The sequence below is a fragment of the Ranitomeya variabilis genome, chromosome 4, assembly GCF_051348905.1.
Source record: "Ranitomeya variabilis isolate aRanVar5 chromosome 4, aRanVar5.hap1, whole genome shotgun sequence".
NCBI lineage: Eukaryota > Metazoa > Chordata > Amphibia > Anura > Dendrobatidae > Ranitomeya > Ranitomeya variabilis.
Genome location: NC_135235.1, coordinates 625,206,213 through 625,232,835, shown reverse-complemented (window position 1 = coordinate 625,232,835; position 26,623 = coordinate 625,206,213). Strand labels below are relative to the sequence as shown.

The 26,623-nt window shown below is 42.9% G+C and overlaps 1 long non-coding RNA gene across 1 annotated transcript; it reads right to left on the bottom strand.

The window, feature by feature from the left end:
• Positions 1-19,797: 19,797 nt before the first annotated feature.
• On the bottom strand, positions 19,798-21,822 carry LOC143769269 (uncharacterized). Its single transcript, XR_013214316.1, has 2 exons — positions 21,520-21,822; positions 19,798-20,057 (listed from the first exon to the last, which is right to left on the bottom strand). It is a non-coding gene; the product is annotated as an uncharacterized LOC143769269 (long non-coding RNA).
• Positions 21,823-26,623: the final 4,801 nt, after the last annotated feature.

Below are 26,623 nucleotides of genomic sequence, written 5' to 3'. Positions count from 1 at the left end.
TATTCCTCTATGATGGCAAAGTATGGTGTTCTTTGTGCACTGTTTGGCACCATATTGGCATAATATGGCTCCACGAGGCCACAGTACGGCACTATTTGCTTTTATATGGGTACAGTCTGATATATTCTGGACAGTGGCATTGTGACACTAGCATTATATGGGAAGATGTGGGATCTATTTGGTCCTGATTGAACACAGTATAGCAGCGTTTAGACATTGGCACTATGTGGCAGGCGTATAACTCTAAGTGGACACAGTATTGCACCCTTTGGCTATTTGCCAGCTAAGTATGGCGCTCTCTTTGCACTGTTAGATACTGTGCGGGCATTTGATGTCACTGTCTGGTTCTATATGGTATGTCCAAGTATAATATGGCACTTTAAGGCCAAAAAGGTCGACATATTATCAAAGTATGGCTGGCTTATGGCTTGGTCCCTACTTTAGCTTCTTGTAATAAGGTTGGGGTTCCCTTATTGGAAAAATATAGTTGCCTCCTGTTCATGAACCAGGAGGAACAGGATGAGCACACCTATTCAAACTAGTTATATCTTGTCATATTAGTATATTAGTGCCATGCCGCATCCACGACTGCCACGTTTGAACCCCGTGATCGGTTTTGACTCCTTTTGTTGATTTTTGAGAAATGCAACAAATGACAGTAAACACAAAATATCAACATAAAAGCGAGAAAATAAAACAACAACAAGCGGCATTATGTGCAAGAAATCCATTTTTTTGCTTCTCTGATTGGGATGAGGGATGACAATGCGGCTTGTGTCTGGATAGAAAAAAATGGATAGGTCCTGTGAATAAGCCGGGGTACCGGGACTCCTACCAGGCCCCTACGCTGGAAATTAGCAGCATTCCAGACGGGGCCCACAGGAAAGAAAAAAAGAAGACTTCTGCGGACGCTACAAAACTGGAACACAAGTAATAAAAAACTGCTACAAACAACATAAAATAGAAAGTAACCAAAAGAACAAAACCTGGTAACGAGTGCTGATCTATAGCCTAAACAGTCTCCAGTTACTAGGGGACAGGGAGCAATGGCGGCACCTGACGTTTGTGGAAGAGTACGGGCCAAACACACATGTAGGCCCCCTATAACCTGTGCATCCACTATAGTTATAGTTTTCCAGGTATGTCTCTGTCAATCAGATGAATGATCGGAGTGATCGCAGTCGCCTCTTTCATTGATTACCAGGCACAGTGCCATACATTTGGTTGTGGTGATGCCTGGAACTGCACCTCAGTTCCATTCAAATCTATACCACAGAACTGCTTCTTAAGCTGCAGTACCAGGCACAGCCACTACCACATTTGTGGCGCTGTGCTAGTCAGACCCCTACACTGAGATATTGATGGTTTTCATTTACGTTGACAGAACTTACTGATTTCGGCGGGATTGGACTATGATCTAATATCTCCAGCATCCAATATCTGGGGCACATGTACTGAATTTTCATCCCAGAACCCTAGATCACTGGGTTAGCACCAGATTCAGCTGTATCCATGTCCTAAGGATGCATATACCCTCCGCCATTTACTCTTGTAGGCTACATCACTGAGGTCTGTCACAGCTTGGTGCCACTTGTTGCTTCAGGGCACTGACTGAACAACAGGACGCTCCAGCATCCTTTGGGGGCACAGAAAGAGGCATTACTGTGTAGGGGGCATAAAAGGGAGCATTATTAGTAAATGGGGGCACAAGAAGAAGAGGACAATATAACTGTGTAGCCAGGGCCGTATTTAGAGTTTCTGCTGCCCTAGGCACTTTTAGTGCTGCCTCCCCCATTGGTGAGTATGACACTATCGCCAGTGACTTTGGCAAGAATCGCTGTTGTGAAAATAGCCTTTTGCTGCAGATCGGGTAGTTTTTTCGCATCTGCCGCGTAACAGATCACTTACAACGGATCACTTACGGCAACACTGCATTTGGCTTCATTCATTCCCTATGAGATTTGCGGCACTTGCTGTGATCTGGCAAATGCGGTACCATACCTCCCAACCCTTGAAGGGAAAGAGGTATAAAGGTTAAGGCGCACGCAGTGCGCCGCGGCAAATTTTAGGCCACGCCTCTGACCACACCCGTTTCACAACTAGTCACACCCATATCCAAGTCCCAACCACACCCATTTAGCTGGGCCCAGGGGGGGCGGGCGGGGGTTGGGGCGTTCGGGAGGTGAAGAAAAAAAAACAAAAACCTTGCTCACTTGCTCAGGTGCCGCCCCCCGCATCGTCCCCGCCCTAGGCACGTGCCCTCGAGTGCCTAGTGGCAAATACGGCCCTGTGTGTAGCAGAACTAAAGGCGGTAGGTGCCCAAAAAGACTCTCCAATAATGTGTGGTGCCACAAAAGGGGTCATTACTACTTTGGGGGGCACAAAAAGAGATATTATTGTGCAGGGGTAGCACAAAAGGGCGCATTATACTCAGAGGGATCATTACTACTACAGGGGCACAGAAAGAGGTATTAATATGTAGGGGGCACAAAAGGGAGCTTATTAGTGAAATGGGGCACAAAATGGGTATTATTTCTAAGAAGGGACCTAAAGGGGACAACATAACTGGGTGTCAGCACAAGGGGGGTAGGTGCCCAGAAAAAAACACTCTAATAATGTGAGATTATTGTGTAGGGGGATTATAAAAGTGTAGGGGTACTATTACACAGTGGCGACATTAGATGAACTATTAATGTGTGGGGACACAAAGAGAGACACTGGGGACAAACTGGGGACAGAAAGGGGCCACTATCTTTGTGTGGGGGTAATTAAACCTAGCAATGTTAATGTGTAGGGACTGAACGGGGTACTATTGCTGTGTGGGAGGTAGTAAAAGTGGCATTTATTGTGTGGGACTTACCGTATATGGGGTACCAAAAGCGGGTACAATTACTCTGTGGCTCAAAGGTTACTCTTTTATTTTTCAGGGGCACTATCGATGGGGTTGAGGTGGGAAAAAGATGCTACAAATGTGAGATTGCAAACTCTGCAGACACAAATCAAGTCATGCATGCACTAGTATGGCAGAATCGGGATGAGCAGCTTTTGGACAGCGAGCATTGAAGGTGTAAGGGCACCTCGAGGCTCTGACTCCTTTTGTTTCCATATCCGTGCACATTTCTTTATATACTCCACGCACCCCAGGACTCGGCCTTTTCACCACGTCAGGAAATAACTTCCATCTGTTCCTTATAAAACATGTGTAACCCCTTCAGCTAAAGGTCCTTAGACTGATCCAATTCAAAACATAAATGGAGGAGGGTTTGGGGCTGTGGGTTGTAAAGGGTTATAGTCGCCCCTAAGCGGAGCTAACATTTAGCTAAATCAACACAATCTGGGTCATATATAACATGTCACCAGAGTTCTGGAACTGTAGCAATACCAGAATGTAACAATTTAACAAATCATAAGGCCACGCCCTCTGTCAGAGCTTCAATAGCGGTCACATTGGTTGTCACCCACCCAGCTTTTCTAGGCCAAAATATAAAGAACTGATAATAAATAACCCTTATGTTTGCCTACATTGTGGTTCCATTTCTCTTCTATAAGTCTACAGTTTTTTTTATACATTTCTGTATAGTACAATCTACATTTTTAAATATTTTTGGCTGTATGCAAGACCAATGGATGCTAGATTAGAGGAATGTTCCTATATCTGCTGTTCTTCTGTCCTGTGAGATATCATATTTTAAGCTATAGTTTCTAATTAATATGGAGAATAATGTTTCCATTTGTTAAAAATAATAAATCTGATCAATTAAAACTATAAAAATAAAGAAAACAAAAACAAAGATAAATGTAAAAAAAACCCCAAATATATATATATATATTGAACCTAAAAATAACATTACAAGTGCAGGTAAATTTAATGGAAATGGAAACACATTTTTAGAAATAGAAAAATGGAACCATACAAAAGTCAAATATATAGGAAATAATAAAGATAATATATAGATGGTAAATATATTACAAATAAATTTTGAGCAGATTAAAATCATCTGTAGGATATTATATGATATTACATTTGTGGTTACGGAAACTCAGATAGGGGAGGTAAAAATACATATGGCTTTAGTTAAATGTCTGACTTCCATATGAAATTCTCACTGATTGCTGGAATCAGATGAGATCTCCTTACATCTTTTATCTTTCTTAATACACATGTTTTATATTGTGAGGCTGAGATGGGAATATCCCCTTAATAATCCTAGATCGCTATATTGTACCTGGAGAATTCCAAATCTGAAAGTGTGATGACATGACATAGTGACTACAAATAACAGTGCCATACAGTGACCAAAATAATACAGCACACAGAGTCCCAAATAACAGTGCCATACAGTGACCAAAATAATACAGCACACAGAGTCCAAATAACAGTGCCATACAGTGCCCAAAATAATACAGCACACAAAGTCCAAATAACAGTGCCATACAGTGTTCAAAATAATACAGCACACAAAGTCCAAATAACAGTGCCATACAGTGTTCAAAATAATACAGCACACAGAGTCCAAATAACAGTGCCATACAGTGCCCAAAATAATACAGCACACAAAGTCCATATAACAGTGCCATACAGTGTTCAAAATAATACAGCACACAAAGTCCAAATAACAGTGACATACAGTGTTCAAAATAATACAGCACACAGAGTCCAAATAACTGTGCCATACAGTGTCCAAAATAATACAGCACACAGAGTCCAAATAACAGTGCAATACAGTGTCCAAAATACTACAGCACACAAAGTCCAAATAACAGTGCCACACAGAGTCCAAATAGCAGTACCAATGTCCAAAGTAATACAGCACAAAGAGTCCAAATAACAATGCTAAAGTGTCCAAAATAATACAGTGCACTGTCCAAATAACAGTGCCCAAGAGTGTCCAAAATACAAAACACAAAGTCCAATTAACAGTACCATAGTGTCCCAAATAATACAGAAAACAGTGCCCAAATAACAGTGCCATACAGTGTCCCAAATAATACAGCACACAGAGTCCAAATAACAGTGCCATACAGTGTGCAAAATAGTATAGCACTCAGAGTCCAAATAACTGTGCCATACAGTGTCCAAAATAATACAGCACAGAGTCCAAATAACAGTGCAATACAGCACACAGAATTCAAATAACCGTGCCATATAGTGTCCAAAATAATACAGCACACAGAGTCCAAATAACAGTGCTGTACAATGTCCCAAATAATACAGCAGAGTCCAAATAATTGTGCCATACAGTGTCCAAAATAATACAGTGCACAGAGTCCATATAACAGTGCTATACAGTGCTGAAAACATTGGAGACTGGCTAGGCCACTCCATGACCTTAATGTGCTTCTTTTTGAGCCACTCCTTTGTTCCCTTTGCTGTATGTTTTGGGTCATTGTCTTGCTGGAAGACCCAGCCATGACCCATTTTTAATGTCCTGGCGGTGGGAAGGAGGTTGTCACTCAGGATTTTACGGTACATGGCTCCATCCATTCTCCCATTGATGCGGAGAAGTAGTCCTGTGTCCTTAGCAGAGAACACCCCCAAAACATAATGTTTCCACCTCCATGCTTGACAGTGGGGAAGGTGTTCTTTGGGTCATAGGCAGCATTTCTCTTCCTCCAAACACAGCGAGTTGAGTTAATGCCAAAAAGCTTAATTTTTGTCTTATCTGACTGCAGCACCTGCTCCCAATCACTCACAGAATCCTCCAGGTGTTCATTGGCAAACTTCAGATGGGCCTGCACATGTGCCTTCTTGAGCAGGGGAACCTTGCAGGCACTGCAGAATTTTAAACCTTTACTGTGCAATATGTTACTAATGGTTTTCTTGGTAACTGTGGTCTCAGCGGCCTTGAGATCATTAACAAGTTCCCCCTGTATAGTTTTAGGCTGATCTCTCACCTTCCTCATGATCAAGGATACCCCACGAGGTGAGATTTTGCATTGTGCCCCAGATCGATTTCGATTAACAGTCATTTTGTATTTCTTCCTTTTTCTTACTATTGCACCAACACTTGTCTCCTTCTCACCCAGCGTCTTACTTACGGTTTTGTAGCCCATTCCAGCTTTGTACAGGTCTATGATCTTGTCCCTAACATCCTTCTAAAGCTCCTTGGTCTTGCCCATGTTGTAGAGGTTAGAGTCTGACTGATTAATTGAATCTGTGGAGGACAGGAGTCTTTTATAAAGGTGACTGTATAAGGCTGGTTTCACACTTGCGTTGGGCAGAGCTGCAGAGGCCTGCGTAGTTCCTCCATGAAGCCCCGCCCACTGCCGCACCTCTTCCTTCAGCTCCGCCTACGTCTGCATGTTTCCTGCGTACCTATCTTTAACATTGGGTATGCAGGCCATGCGAATGTATGCGGATGCCTCCGCATGCATCGTTTTGACGCTGCACTGAACTGCGTCGAAAGCAACATGTTGCATTTTGTTGCAGTTGGCGCAGCGTCAAAACGATGCATGCGGAGGCATCCGCATACATTAGCATGGCCTGCATACCCAATGTTAAAGATAGGTATGCAGGATGCATGAGGATGTAGGCGGAGCTGAATGGAAGAGGAGTGGCAGTGGGCGGGGCTTAACGGAGGAAGTACAAGGAAGTGGCCGCCCTCCGCAGCTCTGCCCAACGCAAATGTGAAACCAGCCTACGACAGCTGTATTTACTGCAGGTAGCGAGTTGATTAGGAGCATCCAACTGGTCTGTAGGAGCCAGAACTCTTAAGGTACCGTCACACTCAGCCGATCGCTGCAGCGTCACTGTTTAGGTCGCTGGGGAGCTGTCACACAGACCGCTCTCTCCAGCGACCAACGATCAGGGGAACGACTTCGGCATCGTTGAAACTGTCTTCAACGATGCCGAAGTCCCCCTGCAGCACCCGGGTAACCAGGGTAAACATCGGGTTACTAAGTGCAGGGCCGCGCTTAGTAACCCGATATTTACCCTGGTTACCATTGTAAAACATTGCTGGCATCGTTGCTTTTGCTGTCAAACACGACGATACACGCCGACCTAACGACAAAATAAGGTGCTGGACTTCTAGCTCCGACCAACGATATCACAGCGGGATCCAGATCGCTGCTGCGTGTCAAACACAACGAGATCGCTATCCAGGACGCTGCAACGTCACGGATCGTTGTCGTTCTCGTTGGAAAGTTGTTCAGTGTGAAGGTACCTTTAATGTTTGGTGGGGGATCAAATACTTATTTCTCACTGCAAAATGCAAAGAAATTTATATCATTTATACAATGTGATTTTCTGGATTTAATTTTTTATATTCTATCTCTCAATGTTAAAATTAACCTACCCTTAAAATTATAGACTGTTCATGTCTTTGTCAGTGGGCAAACTTACAAAATCAGCAAGGGATCAAATACTTATTTCCCCCACTGTATTTCCTGTTCCATCATGGATTGTCTGATTGCTTCCATGTGATATATTTTGTATGTTACTTATGGCCGTATGACTCCATTCTCACCTCTTGTGGGTCGATGCTTTCACCAGTTTGCTCATGGCATTTTGTAGCATCTTAGTAGTTGAATCGTTTACAATTTATACATATTCATTTTGTATTTTCCACCCTACATATATCGTACTGTCTCCTCCTGCTTGGTTGGGTGCATTTGCCACGGCCCAATTCTCATGTTTTAACCAAACAAAACCAAAACTTCAGCATGCTGCTAATTCATGATGAATTCGCCGGCAAGAGAGAAGATGGAGACAGTAATTTCTCTGTCTCCTCCGCAGCTGTGCTGTGATTCTCTCATGAGAGAGGATCAGAGCACTGACACTCGTCGCCCACTCGCAGTAAATCAAAAGCCGAGGGCCATTACTGTAGTATATCGCATCTTATGCCCTCGCATCAGATGTGATACGTTAGTATGTCTCCAGCCTTAGGTGGTTAATAACTTACTGACTGGTGGAATCGAACCATTGGAAACCACACCGATCAGAAGAATGGGGAACTTTTATCCTTGACAGGGCACCTTTAAAATGTAGCGGCAGGTGGGATGTCTGACCGCAGCTCCATTTAATGTCTTTGGGGCTTCCAGTAAAAAACACTTACAGAATGAATGGATCAGTTGTTGAGTTGTACATGCCACTCCAGTCTAATGGGGATAAAACCACATTCTGCTGATCCGCCTGGCAGGGCCGGCGTTAGGGGCAGGCAGACTAGGCAGCTGCCTAGGGCCCCCGCTGCCCTAGGGGCCCCCAACCAGTGGTGGACATACTGCTGATGGCACTGCTCCGGGGGCCCAGAGGTGGAGGGGGGCCTCTGCAGGCAGGCCCGGTATCATGCAGGATCGGGCCCCTCTCACTCCCTCCTGTAATCATGGAACACTGAGTGCTGGGGAGAGAGCGGGGCGCGAAGTGCAGGAGATAAAAAAGGGGGCGTGTCATGCAGGGAGAGACGCTGGCCAATGAACGCTTTCCTCTCCAGACTGAGGAGAGAGCTCACTGGCTGCCGTCTGTCCTGCTGCATGGAGCGTCCCAATGGTGAGTACTCACCTACAGTCAGGGGCCCCGGCAGCACAGCACAGGGACAGCAGTGGAGGAAGAGCAGGACTTACAGGGGGTCTTCTGCTCCCTCCACTGTTCTAATCGGAGCAGGCTGCAGCGTCTCCGTCCTCACTGTGAAGAGATGGGGGAGGAGCTCACTGCACGGGACAGCACGGCAGCACCAGGGGGCTGATATCAGTGCTATCTGCTCTGTGCCCCATCACCCACAGTGGGGTCTGCAGCCCTCTCCAGCTGAACTATGTGACCTCATCCAGGGCTCATCTGATCACCTGATATCACAGATTAGCATGTGTGTATGTATATGCTTGTATGTGTATGTATGTATGTGTGCATCTGTGTATCTGTGTGTATCTATGTGTATGTTTCTGTCTGTGTGTGTATCTGTGTATATATGTATGGTTTATGTGTGTATGTATGGTATATTTGTATGGCTGTGTGTATGCATGTACAGTATGTGTATGTATGTACAGTATATGTATGTGTATGCAATAAATTTGTATGCACATATGGTATATATGTATGTTTATGTGCATGTACATACAGTATGTGTATGTATATGTGTATGCGGTATGTTTATACTATATGTGTATATACTGTGTGTATGTACGGTACATGTATGTGTATCTGTATGTACAGTATATATGTGTATCTGTGTGTATGCACGGTATATCTATGTACTGTATGTGTATGTATGTACGGTATACTGTATTTATGTGTATTTATGTGTATGTATGGTATATGTATGTACGGTATGTGTATATAACTGTATGTGTGTATGTACAGTATGTGTGTGTATGTACAGTATGTGTATGTGTATATGTATGTACGGTATGTGTGTATGTATGTAAGGCATATGCATGTATATGTATGTACGGTATATGTGTGTACGGTATGTGTGTGAATGTACGGTATATGCATGTGTGTATGTACGGTATGTGTATGTATGACGGTATATGTATGTGTACCTGTGTGTATGTATGGTATATGTATGTGTTTGCATATACTGTATTTATATGTGTATCTGTATGTATGTACGGTATATGTGTGTATGTTTGTACAGTATATGTAGAGCAGATACCAGACATATCGTGGTTATGTAATCTACTAGATGGTGGCCCGATTCTAACGCATCGGGTATTCTAGAATATGTATGTATGTGTGTATATAGCAGCCACATAGTATATAGCAGACATGCAGTATATAACACAGGCCACGCAGTATATAACACAGCCCACGCAGTATATAATGCAGGCCACGCAGTATATAACACAGCCCACGCAGTATATAACACTGTTCACGTAGTATATAACACTGCCCTCGTAGTATACAGCAGCCACGCAGTATATAACACAGCCCACGCAGTATATAACACAGCCCACGTAATATATAGCACAGCCCATGCAGTATATAACACTGGCCACATAGTATATAGCAGCGACGCAGTATATAACATAGCCCACGTAGTATATAGCAGTGTGGGAACCATATCCATGTTAAAAAAAATAATTAAAATAAAAAATAGTTATATACTCACCTGCGGCGTCCAGCGAAGCTGTCCCGATGCACGCGCTGCTGCCGCCAGCTTCCGTTCCCAGAGATGCATTTTGCGAGACCGCTAAGTCTTTTGGGTAATTTTGCAATGCATCTCTGGGAACGGAAGCTGGCGGCAGCCGCGCGCGCATTGGCGGATGACGGAAGGTGAGAATAGCAGGTTTGGTTTTTTTTTAATTATTATTTTTAACATTAGATCTTTTTACTATTTTTGTGTGATGTGCAATATGTTAGTATTTGGGGCCCCATTTTAAAGTTTTGCCTAGGGCCCCACTTTGCCTAAAACCGGCCCTGCCGCCTGGTCCCAGCAGTCGGACCCCCACTAATCAATAAATTATCCTTAGGCCACGTTCACACATTCAGTATTTTACATCAGAATTTGTAAGCCAAAATCAGGAGTGGAACAATCAGAGAAAAAGTGTAATAGAAACACGTCACCACTTCTGCATTTATCACCCACTCCTGGTTTTGGCTTACAAATACTGATGTAAAATACTCACCAAATACTAAATGTGTGAACATGGACTAGGATAAATGATTACCTTTTTTCACCGGCAAACCCCTGTAAAGGTACCGTTATACTAAACGACTTACCAACGATCACGACCAGCGATACGACCTGGCCGTGATCGTTGGTAAGTCGTGTGGTCGCTGGGGAGCTGTCACACAGACAGCTCTCTCCAGCGACCAACGATCAGGGGAACGACTTCGGCATCGTTGAAACTGTCTTCAACGATGCCGAAGTCCCCCTGCAGCACCCGGGTAACCAGGGTAAACATCGGGTTACTAAGTGCAGGGCCGCGCTTAGTAACCCGATATTTACCCTGGTTACCATTGTAAAAGTAAAAAAAAAAAAACACTACATACTCACATTCTGATGTGTGTCACGTCCCCCGCCGGCGTCCACAGGGTTAAAACTGCTTTCGGCAGGAGCGCTGCTATGCACGCGCTGCTGCCGAGAGCTTCCCTGCACTGAATGTGTCAGCGCCGGCCGTAAAGCAGAGCACAGCGGTGACGTCACCGCTGTGTTCTGCTTTACGGCCGGCGCTGACAGTCAGTGCAGGGAAGCTCTCGGCAGCAGTGCGTGCATAGCAGCGCTCCTGCCGAAAGCAGTTTTAACCCTGTGGACGCCGGGGGACGTGACAGACATCAGAATGTGAGTATGTACTGTTTTTTTTTTTAACTTTTACAATGGTAACCAGGGTAAATATCGGGTTACTAAGCGCAGCCCTGCGCTTAGTAACCCGATATTTTTTTTTTAAATTCGTTTATTGAGAACAAAATGAAATTACGTTACATTCATATTTGCTTTCAAACAATTAAACGTAATGAACAATACAGCTAAATTATGCATTTAGTAAACCTATAATAGAATATTGTCTTAATTATAGCAAACATTCTCATGAAGCTATGGAATAAGGATACCAAATTATTTGTAACAAATAAAGAAGTCAATCGTAAATTGTACCTATCTCTACTCTAACTACTAATACGCCGCGTTACCTCATATCCGCCGCCCATATAATAACTCTACCAGTACCAAAAGCAGTCATGTTGTAACTACAGAGTAAGGTGGGAAGAATTCCATCTACCCCAAATTTTTTCAAATTTTCCCGGACACCCCGTTTTGATACAACGTACGTTCATATGGAATGATCGAGTTTACCAGGTCAATCCAATATCTCAGGGATGGGTGTGAGCCTCCCATCCACCGCAGCGCTAACACTTTCCGTGCCATAAAGAGAGTTTCTCGCAAGAGAATCCCAGTGTGGTGGTCCCAATTCTCCTCCTCCCACACACCGAATATACAAGTTAGTGGGTCAGGGGGAACAGGGGTTGATAATAACGACGTCAACAAGGACGTCACATCTCTCCAATAATGAGAAATGACAGGACAGCCCCATATCATGTGAATGAAGTCTGCATCCGGTGAATGACAACGCAAACACTCTGATGTTTGGAAACGACCCATTTTAAAGAGCTGTACCGGAGTTAAGTATGCTTGGTGTATTATATATAGCTGGGTCATCCTGTTGTTAACTGATGGGGATACTTTAATTGGAGATTCAAGAACATCATCCCAATCCTCTTCCTGTATACCGGAAAGGAGTCTCCCCCATTTCCCTTTAATAGAATCTAGAGTAGGTGTAGCTCCCATAGATAGTAAATAAGTATAGAGAGAGGAGATGAGACCCTGAGGACCTTGAGAATTGAGAATCCCTATCAAGGGTAGAGAGGATATAGCACGGTTTGCGCCCGAGTGTCTCAAATGCGATTGCACGGCTGACCTAAATTGTAAGTATCGAAAGAACTGGGACCTCGGTATACTATATTTAGTTTGTAGCTGCTCAAAAGACACAAAGATTCCCCCATTATAAAGATCACCTATTGAAGAGACACCATGCGTCACCCAAGTAACCCGATATTTACCCTGGTTACAAGTGAACACATCGCTGGATCGGCGTCACACACGCCGATCCAGCGATGACAGCGGGTGATCAGCGACCAAAAAAAGGTCCTGATCATTCCCATCGACCAACGATCTCCCAGCAGGGGCCAGATCGTTGGTCGCTGTCACACATAACGAGATCGTTAGCGGGATCGTTGCTACGTCACCAAAAGCGTGACGTTGCAACGATATCGTTAACGATATCGTTATGTGTGACTCAGCCTTAAGTGCTTATTTGCTGCTGTGTAAAAGACACAGGACAGAAGAGTTAATCGTCCATGTAATTAATCTCTATTGGAAATAAAGATTTTTTCCCTTGTTGATACCAGAGAGAAAAAGTGACCTCCATACACAACACACCATGACAAGACCACATATTACCACCACATAGTGAAAGAATAATACCACATACAGGGGATAAATACTGCCACACCATGAGCAGACCACATAGTGAACAAATAATACTACAATAATAATCATGAATAAAAACCATAATACTAATAACATAAGTATTGCCACTGACATTATACACAGCAGCTCAGTATATAGTGTACAGTGTACAGATAATAAAGTGATCACTAATGACATTATACACAGGAGCTCTATATACAGTGTCAGTGTGCAGGTAATACAGTGATCACCAGTGACATTATACACAGGAGCTCTGTATACAGTGTCAGTGTACAGGTAATACAGTGATCACCAGTGACATTATACACAGGAGCTCTGTATAAAATGTCAGTGTACAGATAATACAGGGATCACCAGTGACATTACAGACAGGAGCGCTGCATATAGTATACAGTGTACAGGTAATAAAGTGATCAATTGTGACATTATACACAGGAGCTCTGTATACAGTGTCAGTGTACAGGTAATACAGTTATCACCAGTGACATTATACACAGGAGCTCTGTATATAGTGTCAGTGTACAGGTAATACAGGAATCACCAGTGACATTACAGACAGGAGCGCTGTATATAGTATACAGTGTACAGGTAATAAAGTGATCACTAGTGACATTATACACAGGAGCTCTGTATACAGTGTCAGTGTACAGGTAATTCAGTTATCACCAGTGACATTATACACAGCAGCTCTGTATAGAATGTCAGTGTACAGATAGTACAGGGATCACCAGTGACATTACAGACAAGAGCTCTCTATGTAGTATACAGTGTATAGTGTCAGTATACAGATAAAAGAGTGATCACCAGTGACATATACAGAAGCTCTGTATATAATGTACAGTGTACAGGTAATACAGGGATTGCCGGTGACATTATACACTGAAGCTCTGTTTGTAGTGTACAGGTAATACAGTGATCACCAGTGACATTATACACATGAGCTCTGTATACAGTGTCCGTGTACAGGCAATACAGTGATCACCAGTGACATTATACGCAGGAACTCTGTATATAATGTCAGTGTACAGATAATATAGGGATCACCAGTGACATTACAGACAGGAGCTCTGTATATAGTATACAGTGTATAGTGTCAGTGTACCGGTAATAATACAGTGATCACCAGTGACATTATACACAGAAGCTCTGTATATAGTGTACAGTGTACAAGTAATGCAGGGATCACCAGTGACATACACAGGAGCTCTCTATATAGTGTCAGTGTACAGGTAATACAGGGATCACTGGTTACACTATACACAGGAGTTCTGTATATAGTGTCAGTGTACAGATAATACACTGATCACCAGTGACATTATACACAGAACCTCTGCATATTGTGTACAGTGTACAAGTAATACAGGGATCACCAGTGAAATTATACACTGGAGCTCTCTATATAGTGTCAGTATACAGGTAACACGGGGATCACCAGTGACATTATACACAGGAGCTCTGTTTATAATGTACAGTGTACAAGTAATACAGTGATCACCGGTGACATTATACACAGGAGTTCTGTATATAGTATACCGGTAATACAGGGATCACAAGTGCCATTATACACAGAAGCTCTGTATATAGTGTACAGGTAATACAGTGATCACCAGTGACATTATACACATGAGCTCTGTATACAGTGTCCGTGTACAGGTAATACAGTGATCACCAGTGACATTATACACAGGAACTCTATATAATGTCAGTGTACAGATAATATAGGGATCACCAGTGACATTACAGACAGGAGCTCTGTATGTAGTATACAGTGTATAGTGTCAGTATACAGATAATAGTGACCACCAGTGACATATACAGAAGCTCTGTATATAGTGTACAGTGTACAGGTAATACAGGGATTGCTCTGCAGAAGCCAGAGCAGCGGGTGAATGAGGAGGAGAGGTAAGTATTGTGTGTGTGTCTGTTGCACTATACTGTGTGTGTGTGGGAAGCTGCATTATACTGAGTGTGTGGGCTGTATTATCCTGTGTATGGGGGCTTCACTACACTGTGCATGTGGGGGTGCTGCATTATACTGTTGGGGCTGCATTATACTGTGTGTGAGGGGGTTGCACTATACTGTGTGTGAGGGGACTGCACTATATTGTGTGTGAGTGGGGCTGCATTATACTGTGTGTGTGGGGGCTGCACTAGACTGTGTATGTGTGGAGGTTGCATTATACTGTGTGTGAGGGACTGCACTATACTGTGTGGGCTGCATTATACTGTGTATGAGGGGCTGCATTATGTGAGGGGGCTGAATTATACTGTATGTGGGGCTGCACTATACTGTGTAAGTGTTTGTGGGGGGCTGCATTATACTGAGTGGTCTGCTTGATGCTCTGGGGACTGCATTATACTGTGTGTGGGGGCTGCAATATACTCTTAGCCCCGGGGCTGCATTATCCTGTGAAGGGAATGCATCATACTATGTGTGTGGGGGGACTGAATTATACTGTGTATGTGGGGGGCTGCATTATACTGTGTGTGAGGGGGCTGCACTATAGTGTGTGTGTTTGTGGGGGGCTGAATTATACTGTGTGTGGGGGCTTCATTATACTGTGTGTGGGGGGATGCATTATACTCTGAGGGGGCTACATTATACTCTGAGGGTGCTGCATTATACTCTAAGAGGGCTGCATCACACTATGTGTATAGGGGGCTGAATTATACTGTGTATGTGGGGGGCTGCATTATACTGTATGTGTGTGTTTGTGGGGGGGGCTGAATTATTCTGTGTGTATGGGGCTGCATTATACTCTGAAGGGGCTGCATTATACTCTGAGGGGACTATATTATACTCTTAGGGGGCTGCATTATACTCTGAGGGGGCTACATTATACTCTGAGGGAGGCTGCATTACGCTCTATGAGGGGACTACATTTTATACTATATGGGGGATGCAGTATTCTCTGAGGGCGCTGCATTATACTCTATAAGGGGTTGCAGTATACTCTATGAGGGGGCTGTAGTATATTCTGAGGAGGCTTCAGTATGCTCTGAGGGTGCTTCATTATACTCTATGAGGGGGCTGCAGTATACTCTAAGGTGGGCTGCATTATACTCTGACGGGGGGCTGCATTATACTCTATCATGGTCCATGGGGAGTGCATTTTACTACATATACTATATGGGACCTGTATTATACTGTATCGAGTACTATCTGTACCAATCATTCTTCCTCAGTTAGAGTAAGGGTAGGTGCACACGGTCAGCGTGTTGGACGCTGCTTACTTGTAAAGCGTCCAGACGTTACAGCATAGTGGATGATGCCCACTATGCGTGCAGATGCCCGCAGCTCACCTGCAAAGACAGACATGTCTATTTATCTTGCGGAGACGCAAGTCTCTGCAAAATAAATTTCACCCATACAATGCATTGGACGTTCAATAGCCGGCAGCACTTTGGACGCAGTTAACATGTGCTGCATCCAAAGCGCTGCCAATTTCTGACAATGTACACATACTCTAAAGAGGATGAGAAACAAACGTTGAACGACTTTAATATAGTCGATCGCGCTCGTTTAGCGACCTGAACTTAGCGCTTGTAAATACAACATAAATGTTTCTGTGTGATGGTGCAATATGTGAGAATTTGGGGCCCCACTTTAAACTTTGCCCAGGGCCCCACTTTGTCTAAAACCAACCCTGACTGTACACGTAATACACTGACTCACCAGTGACATATCTAGTTTAAGTCCTTGATCATTGCTTTTCTTTTTCATCTGGCACAGACCACCATGCCTTCTTCCAGCCAGGACTCGTTTCTGCAGAAAATAGCACACAGTTATCAATAGTTAATCACTTCTAGAGCACATTCCCCACTTTTTTCCCTGATTTCTACACTACATTAAATGAAGAAAAAAGCGACATAGTGCCGCCCTGAACAGTAACAGGACCCCCCTTTTGTTCCCCCATGGAAGACAGTATCTGCAGAAATAAATTATATTACAAAAGTAATGTCCCCTAATTGACCTCTACAGTAATTATGTCCCCACTTGCAACCATAAACTAATAATACCTAATTCTGCCCGCATACTGTAGTTGTCACCCATCCTGACATCCTTTATTTAATAATATCCCCCATACTAGGCCCCTATGTATCCCCCATGTATCCCCCATGTATCTTGTTTGTAAACCAGAAACCACTTACCATTATCAAGGTTAGGCCGGGGTCACACTTGCCATGCGAGAAACGCGAGCAGCTGAAATACATAAAAACATGCAGCTGCACACTCTGGTCCCGAGTGCCGGCGGCAGTGTCAGGTATTGATGCAAGAGACTCTCATGAGTTTCTCACATTGCACTCGCAAGTGTATCACCGGCCTTATAGTGAGAGTTTTAGGTTTACGTGGTACAAATGTATATGGTTGGAGCTGATCTCACATTACAATTGATCGCTGTGCATAGTTTGGTAAAGTATTCATGTACTCATGATGATCTGGTGCTGTTTTCAAGTACTGATGGTGGTTCTGGCAATTTATTCATGTACTGATGATGGTTCTAGTAATGTAGTCTTGTATTCTTGTAATGTATTCTTGTATGAGCGATGGTTCTAGTGATGTATTCCTGTACTGATGTTAGTTCTGATGCTATTTTTATGTTCTTATGGTGGTTCTAGTACTAAATTGTGGGCCATTTATATGGATACACCTAAATAAACTAGGAATAGTTGGTGATATCATCTTCCTGTTTGTGACACATTAGTATATGGGAGGGGGAAAACTTTTCAAGATGGGTGGTGACCATGGCGACTATTTTGAAGTTGCCCATTTTGGATCCAACTTCATTTTTTCCACTGGGAAGAGGGTCATGTGACACATCATACTTATTGAGAATTTCACAAGAGAAACAATGGTGTTCATAATCATTTAGAAACAATAGTAATGTTTTAATTCAGGAAGAGTTCAGAAATCAATATTTGTGGAATAACCATGATTTTTATTCACAGCTTTCATGCGTCTTGGCGGGGTGCAACGTTAGTCCGCCTCCACGTGGTGCACCCTGGGTAACGCTAAAGGACTAACAATTTTGACAACCAAACAATCAAATTACATCTAGATCTCTTGGTCAATATATTTTACATCATTTCGACTCTGATTTCTGTTCCTTTGTCCCCTTTCAATCACTGTTTATTGTTTGTTTTTTTATTCTTATATGATGTTAAAATATATGTTCATGCGATTAAATAAATAAATGCGTCTTGGCATGCTTTTCACCAGTCTTTCACACTGCTTTTGGATGACCTTATGCCACTCCTGTTCTTCTTTGTTTGATGGCTTGTGACTATCCATCTTCCTCTTGATTACATTCCAGAGGTTTTCAATGGGGTTCAGGTCTGGTGATTGGGCTGCCCATGACAGGGATTTGATGTGGTGTTTTGTTTTTTTTTGCATTATTTTAGATCTCCATGCAATGCATTTTTTTTTTATTTTGACCATTTCTCATTTTCAGAAAATAAATACAACATTTATTGCTTGGAACTTCGGAGACATGTTGTCAGTAGTTTATAGAATAAAAGAACAATTTACATTATACTAATAAAAAATACCTATAAAGAGAAAAATCAAACTGAAAATTTTGCAGTGGTCTCTTAATTTTTGCCAGAGCTGTATGTATTTGATGGGGCTTTTGAAATACGGGAGTACTAACTTGCTGTGATGTGCATGTTACACATACAGTATAACACTCCTATGAAACCATAGCCTCATAAATGACAAGGTGATGCATTAATTACACAGCTCACATAGCTTTCAATTGCACATGAAATCAGTCTGATACACTGCATTGCATACATCTAGTGTTAACTATCTCTGGGACCCCCACCTCCACCCCATGTCTATTTAAGTATCGCCTATCTATCTATCTATCTATCTATCTATCTATCTATCTATCTATCTATCTATCCCATATCTATCTATCTAATATCTATCTATCTATCCCATATCTATCTATCATCTATCTCACATCTATCTATTATCTATCGATCTATCTATCTATCTATCTATCTATCCCATAACTATCTATCGATCGATCGATCTATCTATCTATCATCTATCTATCTCTTCCTGTCTATGCCTTGCATATTTTCTCTTCCCTGTCGCTTATAGTAGGCCATTGGAGAATTTTTCTCTAGTACTTGATTCATGTCTTTTCCTGTGTGTACATCTCCAGTCAAGGCCAGGCACCTTCTAATTTTAGGAGCTAGGCTGGTGCCTGAGATAAGGATGTGTATTTTTGCTACTCTGTAAACAGTCAGTCTGCCAGGGACAAGAAGTCAGCAGCGGGGCAGCCCATTACTACTGACAGAAGTAGTAGTAAAATGACACAAAAGAGACATAAAGGGGTGAGAGGTGTGATAACAGGTACGGACTGGGGCAGAAATTCAGCCCTGGCATTTGAAATCACACAGGCCCATGATGTCCCCGCCCCCGAGCTCCAGATGGGCATATATCACTAATATTAGCCTGGATGGTGGACAGCAAGATTTACTATAAGACCAATATTTCTAATGACACCCGAGTCCTGCCAGGGTAAATGATGGAGTCAGCGACTCTATGCTCCGTCACAACTCTTAACAGTATGGATGTCTTGAGAACACAGATTCTGCTAACAGCATAGCAGGCAAGGCAGCCTACAACCAGACAGGCCCTTCTGGCATTTGCCAGAATTGCCAGATGGCCAGTCCGGCCCTGCGTGATAACATTAGAATGGTCCAGTCCCGTTCATCCTTTCTGTTCCTTTTTGGACAAAAAAGATTGATGTGACCGTTGGATCAGATCCCACCTCTTTTTTTCTGAGTGGTAGCTTTAGGATTGCAGTGCCCCTCTGCCACAAAGAAGGACATTTAAAAAAACCAAAATAAATAACACATGGTACGTAAAGATTACATTTTGCACTGGGGTCCAAGAGCTTCAGGTTATGCATTTGCCCTTGGTTGCAACTTGTGAAGCCCTGCAAAGGTTCACATTATCCAAGGGAATAAGAAATAGGGCCAATTTGAGGAAGGGCCCCGAAAATCTTTTAGAAGAAATTTTCTGTTCACTTTGTCGCCCCCTACTGGGTAATATTCTTTGTCTGGACTTCCAAAAGGACTAGGGGAGTAGAAGTGACAGCTGCCCTTGATTTATAGAAGCTGGAAGACATAAAGGTTGTCAGTTATTTTAAAGACCAAATGAGAAGAGGTTTTATGATAAAAGAATTTAAAAAATCAAGAAATAAGACGCTGAAGGATATGATTCTTTCCAATATGTCTATGTTTATCAATCAGTAGTTATAGTGTTGTACATGGTGGAACTATTATAGTAGTTATATTCTTATATGTAGGAGGCAGTATTATATTGGTTATATTCTTGTACATAAGAGCAGTATAAAGGTACCTTCACACTAAGCGACTTTGCAACGAGAACGACAACGATCCGTGACGTTGCAGCGTCCTGGATAGCGATATCGTTGTGTTTGACACGCAGCAGCGATCTGGATCCTGCTGTGATATCGCTGGTCGTTGCTGAAAGTTCAGAACTTTATTTGGTCGTCAGATCGCCGTGTATCGTCGTGTTTGACAGCAAAAGCAACGATGCCAGCAATGTTTTACAATGGTAACCAGGGTAAATATCGGGTTACTAAGTGCAGGGCCACGCTTAGTAACCCGATATTTACCCTGGTTACCATTATAATAGTAAAAAAAAAAAACAGTACATACTCACCCTCTGATGTCTGTCACGTCCCCCGGCGTCCGCGCTGCTGCTCAGAGCTTCCTGCACTGAATGTGTCAGTGCCGGCCGGAAAGCAAAGCACAGCGGTGACGTCACCGCTCTGCTGTTAGGGCCGGCGCTCACACAGTGCAGGAAGCGGACGCCGGGGGTCGCGAATGTAAGTATGTAGTGTTTGGTTTTTTTACATTTACACTGGTAACCAGGGTAAACATCGGGTTACTAAGCGCGGCCCTGCGCTTAGTAACCCAATGTTTACCCTGGTTACCCGGGGACTTCGGCATCGTTGGTCGCTGGAGAGCGGTCTGTGTGACAGCTCTTCAGCGACCACACAGCGACGCTGCAGCGATCGGCATCGTTGTCGATATCGCTGCAGCGTCGCTTAGTGTGAAGGTACCTTAAGGGTAAGTTCACACAGGACTTTTTTGCTGCGTATATTAGCTGCGTATTTTTGCTGCGTTTTTTATGCCAATTTTCAGCTGCTTATAATAGATGCGTTTCTTGTGCGGTTTTGGTGCGTTTTTTTGTCTATTTGTGCATGATAATAAAGTTGAGTGACCCCAGTGGAGCTTAGCATCGCTTTCATCCCAGAGGGGGAACAATTTACGGCGAATTACATGCCATGCATCGGCCTTTTTTTGACGATCACTGTAGTTTGGGCAAGCTACATCCCAAATTACAGGCATTGCTTCCACCTTGGAAAAATAAATGAAAAAGTAATTACCAAATGCAAGATGAAATGAAGCCAACATTCATGACAAGGAAGATACAAACATACACATGCAGAACACATGAACATGTACATAACAGCACATGAGCATCGCAAAGTGTACCATTGCAAACAATCGGATAGATAGATATATCACAAATTAAAAAAAATATTACCTCCATGATTAGTTGGGAAACATTAATGCTCATCCTCCTATACCAAGACATGGCTAACACCTCACTACCAGAAACTCCCTCACAATAGATCACAATCAGGACACCTCACAATGGCTCTTCACACCTCACAATGGCTCACAATGGCTCTTCACACCTGACTAACCACACCCCTAAGCTCTTGGCTGTGAGGTCACTTCCTGCTGGCCATGATTTTTCTGCACAAAAAATGCAGCAAATAATGCTACATGCGTTTTTGCTGAGTTTTTGCAGCGTTTTTTCCATCACCCATTCAAGTCAATGGGTGAAAAAACGCTGCAAAAACGCAGCAAAAACGCTGAAAGAAGTGACATGCCCTATGTCCAAAAAACGCAGCAAAGCAGAAAATACTGATCAAACAAAAAACCAATGTGTGTGCATGAGATTTCTGAAATCTCATAGGCTTTGCTGGTACTGTAAAAAGCAGCTGAAAATTAGCATAAAAAAACGCAGCAAAAATACGCAGCAAAAAAGTCCTGTGTGAACGTACCCTTATAGTAGAAAAGAACAAGCAACGATCAGCTCACCTCCTCTCAGTCCCAGCGCACGGATCATGCAGTGCTGCAAGTAGTATGAAGGAAAAGCAGAAGTCCAGCGTGGGTGATGTCCATAAAAAATACCTTTTATTCCATTTTCGTTAAAAGCACATAAGTCCAAAGTCCATCTTCATATCCATAGACACAAAAACGGGTAATTCATACCAGTGACAGTCACAGGCTTAAAGTGCATTAAAATCAAACGCGTTTCAACGGTCGTGCCGCCTTAGTCATTGTGATAAAAGCAATGACTAAGGCGGCACGACCGTAGTTATATTCTTGTACATAGGAGCAGTATTATCTATATATATAATTGTCTAAGGGGTACTTCCATCATTCTGTCCTCAACTTCCATAACGGAAATCCCGCGTCGCTGATTGGTCTCGCCAGCTGCCTGTCATGGCTGCCGCGACCAATCAGCGACGGGCAGAGTTCGATTAGTCCCTCCCTACTCCCCTACAGTCAGTGCCTGATGCCCGCATACTCCCCTCCGGTCACAGCTAACACGGGGTTAATGCCAGCGGTAACGGACCGCGTTATGCCGTGGGTAACGCACTCCGTTATCGCTGCTATTAACCCTGTGTGTCCCCAACTTTTTACTACTGATGCTGCCTATGCAGCATCAATAGTAAAAAAATATAATGTTAAAAATAATAAAAAAAAACTGCTATTCTCACCCTCCGTAGTCCACCGAGCCGCACGCAGCTGCTGCCATCTTCCTTTCCCAGAGATGCATTGCAACATTACCCAGAAGTGGGTAATTTCGCAATGCATCCTGGGAACGGAAGATGGCAGCAGCCGCGCGCGCATTGCCACAGCTTTGCTGAATCGCAGGGGGTGAGTATATAACTATTTTTTATTTTAATTATTTTTTTAAACGGATATGGTGCCCACACTGCTAAATACTGCGTGGGCAGTGTTATATACCGCGTGGCTGCTATATACTACATGGCCAGTGTTCTATACTGCGTGGGCGGTGTTATATAACACGTGGCTGCTATATACTACATGGGCAGTGTTATATACTGCGTGGGCTGTGTGATATACTGCTTGGGCTGTGTTATATACGGCGTGGCTGCTATATACTACATGGGCAGTGTTATACACTGTTTGGCCTGTGTTATATACTGTGTGGCCACTGTTATATATAGTAGTAGTTATATTCTTGTACATAGGGGGCAGTATTATAGTAGTTATATTCTTATACATAGGAGCAGTATCATAGTAGTTATATTCTTGTACAGTGAGGCAGTATTATAGTAGTTATATTCTTGTACATAGGGGCAATATTATAGTAGTTATATTCTTGTACATAACGTCAGTATTATAGTAGTTACATTCTTGTATATAAGGGCAGAATTATAGCAGTTATATTCTTGTACATAGGGACAGTATTATAGTAGTTATATTCTTGTACATAGGGACAGTATTATAGTAGTTATATTCTTGTATATAGGGGGCAGTATTATAGTAGTTATATTCTTGTACATAGGGGCAGTATTATATTAGTTATATTCGTGTACATAGGGGCAGAATTATAGTAGTTATATTTTTGAACATAGGGGCAGTATTATAGTAGTTATATTCTTGTACATAGGGGCAGTATTATAGTAGTTATATTCTTGTACATAGGGGCAGTATTATATTAGTTATATTCGTGTACATAGGGGCAGTTTTATAGTAGTTATATTATTGTCTTTAGGGGCAGTATATGAAATTTGTTCACTATCGTGAAGTGTTAAGAGACAAACACTAACTTTAAAGAGAAAGCTATTTTTGTAATACTAGTATTTATCATGTGACACAGGAATAATCGCTGCACCATTAACACTACTATTAGTCCTTTGTGCAGTTACAATAGAATATTTCTATAAACACATCACAGCCAGCATTAGATGAAATGGGTGACCACCAGGTTTGCACACATTTGGAGAAGAGAGCAGATTTCTGAAGTACTCAGCAGTTGACATTCAGACGGTCTGTGGGACTCCTCAGTCTCTGCCAACGAATTCACAAAGACGTCTTTCTGTTGTTGCAAAGCATCTCACATGCCAGTAACCTATAGACAGTGAAGACATTGAGAAAAATGCGACCTCGCAAAAAAGGAGGGGGCTCTGCTCGTCATCTTCACATTCTGAAATATTCTGCACACTGCACGCTCCATATTGGGGTCAGACGATAATGGTCTGTATGGGCATGAGAATTAGTTATAGTGGTGGCGTCAAATATATTTATGCCAAGGGTCAATATTAGGATGAATAACATATCTAAAGGAACTAACTCATTATTATTTAAAGGAGTTTAATACGGCTGCTTTCATACAGAAACAGTGCCACACCAGCCTATAGGTTGTGTCTGGTATTGCAGCTCAGCTCCATTGAATTGAATGCGACTGAATTGCGATACCACACACAACCTGTGGACAGATGTGGCGGTGTTTTTTTTATGCTGTGTATGAAATGAATATAAATTAAAGGCTCAAAACTCAAAATATGTGACTTTCTATCGTTTGTAAGCAGAGGTCAAACATTTCCTAAAAATGGGACTATGGTTTAAAAGTTTTATTAAAAAATGGGAACATTTAAATTCCTAAGTTCTCTTGGAAGAGCATGGGAATAGATGAATAAAAATACAACATCAGGTCATCCCACTGCCCTGTTTCAAGACCTGATTTTCCTTATACCAATAGTGACCTTAGTCTGGCGTGCCCTACTGATTTTTTGTGATGGCACAGGAAAGGTTTTGCAACTTTCAGAGGGTAGGTGGTGAAGCCAACCTAATTTTGTTTTAGAGCATGGCAGACATGCTGCATGCTCAAAAAGAACAGATGGACTGGTGGGCTAGGGTTTAAAGAGGCGTGAAGTGAGGAGCTTGATGAAAAATGGCACTGGCCATATGATTGGCACCACCAGAAAGCCTCAAAGGTGTATGAAAAAAGGTGGAGAAGGAGTGAATATCAAGGGTAAATACTGTTGTCCTGCTGGGCTAGGGTTTAGAGCAGGGAAAAGGAAGGACACCTTGGAAAAATGGCACTGGCACTCTCATTGGTATCACCAGAAAGACTAAGACCAGTATGAACAAAACAATCAGGAGGGAGTAAAGATGAATGGCAAGAACTGGACTAAGGACAGGTGAACTGGTGGGCTAGGATTTAGAACAAGGATGAAGGGAGGAGCTTAAAGAAAAATATCATGGTGACATGGCTTTTACTACCAGAAAGCCTCGAAGAGGTGTGAAAATAATGAAGAAAGGTAGGAGAGGAGTGGCCATGAAGAACAAAGACTGGATAAAGGATCATTGGACTGGTGGGCTTGAGTTTAGAGCAAGGAGGAAGGAAGGAAGGATGGTACAGAAAAATGACAAAAGCATCAGAAAAGTGTGAATAGACAGTAGAAAGGTGAGATGAAAGGCAGGACTGGAAAAACACAGGTGAACTGATGGGCTAGAGTTTAGGTCAGAGATGAGGCTTTACACACCACACAGCCTCAGAGAGGTGTGACTAGAACAGTAAAAAGTTGGAAAGGGGGTGGAGATAGGACAGTTGGACTGATGGGCTAGGGTTTAGAGAAGGGATAAAGGGAGGGGCATAAGGAATAATGGAAGTGTTTACATGGCTGAAACCACTAGAAACCCTTGGAGAGGTGTTAATGTATAGTAGAAAAGTGGGAAGAAAATGGAGTTGAAGAGGATAGACTGGATGATGAATGTATGGACTTGTGGGCTACAGTTTAATGAAGAGACAAATGTAGCTGCATAAGGAATAATGTCAAAGGCCACATGGCTGCTAGCACCAGAAATACAAAGCGGGTGTTAATAGAACAATTGAAAGTTGGGGAGGGAAGGCGATAAAGAACTGGGGAGCTAGGGTTTAGAGCAGGCTTAAAGTGGATTTGTAGGGCAGTAAACACAAGACTGGCATAGGTAGTCATTTCGTTTGGTTGGGATTGAACACAGCTTTTTGGAAGACCAACTCATTGCAAGTGGGTATGAGTGGCTCTAAAAGTGAGCACCCAGAAGGTTTCAGCACCAGACTAGCAGTGATGTGGAGGAAAGGTGTGGCACAGCTGAGCAGTGGAGTGTCCTGATCACTTGGGGAACTCTAAAATGTTTTTGCCAAAGGGACTGCCTCATGAGTTTATCGTGGGTTGGCTCTAAGAGGGAGTGCACCAGTTATGTATGAAGCTGACGGTTCTATGACTACATAAACTGGGAAACCTGCCATTGGACTTTTCCTTCATTTCTCTTTTTTCTCCTGCGTTGATTGTTTATGTAGTGTGGATGTTGAGATGGAACGGACATCGTCCTCTCAGATAAGAGGGGAGTACGTGTGAGCCGTACAGGAGGGGGCTTCTTGGCACGCTGCCCTTTGTTCACAGCTTCCTGTTTCCTCTCTATCGCAGGCTGGGTCCTGTTTATATTTCGCCTAACATGGAAGATGTGTGCGCTGGCTGCGGCTTACCCAGGAAGCCAACCAAGGGTAGCGCCATGGGAAATTCCAAAGTCCGTGGCAGAAAGATTAAATGAAGTTGTGT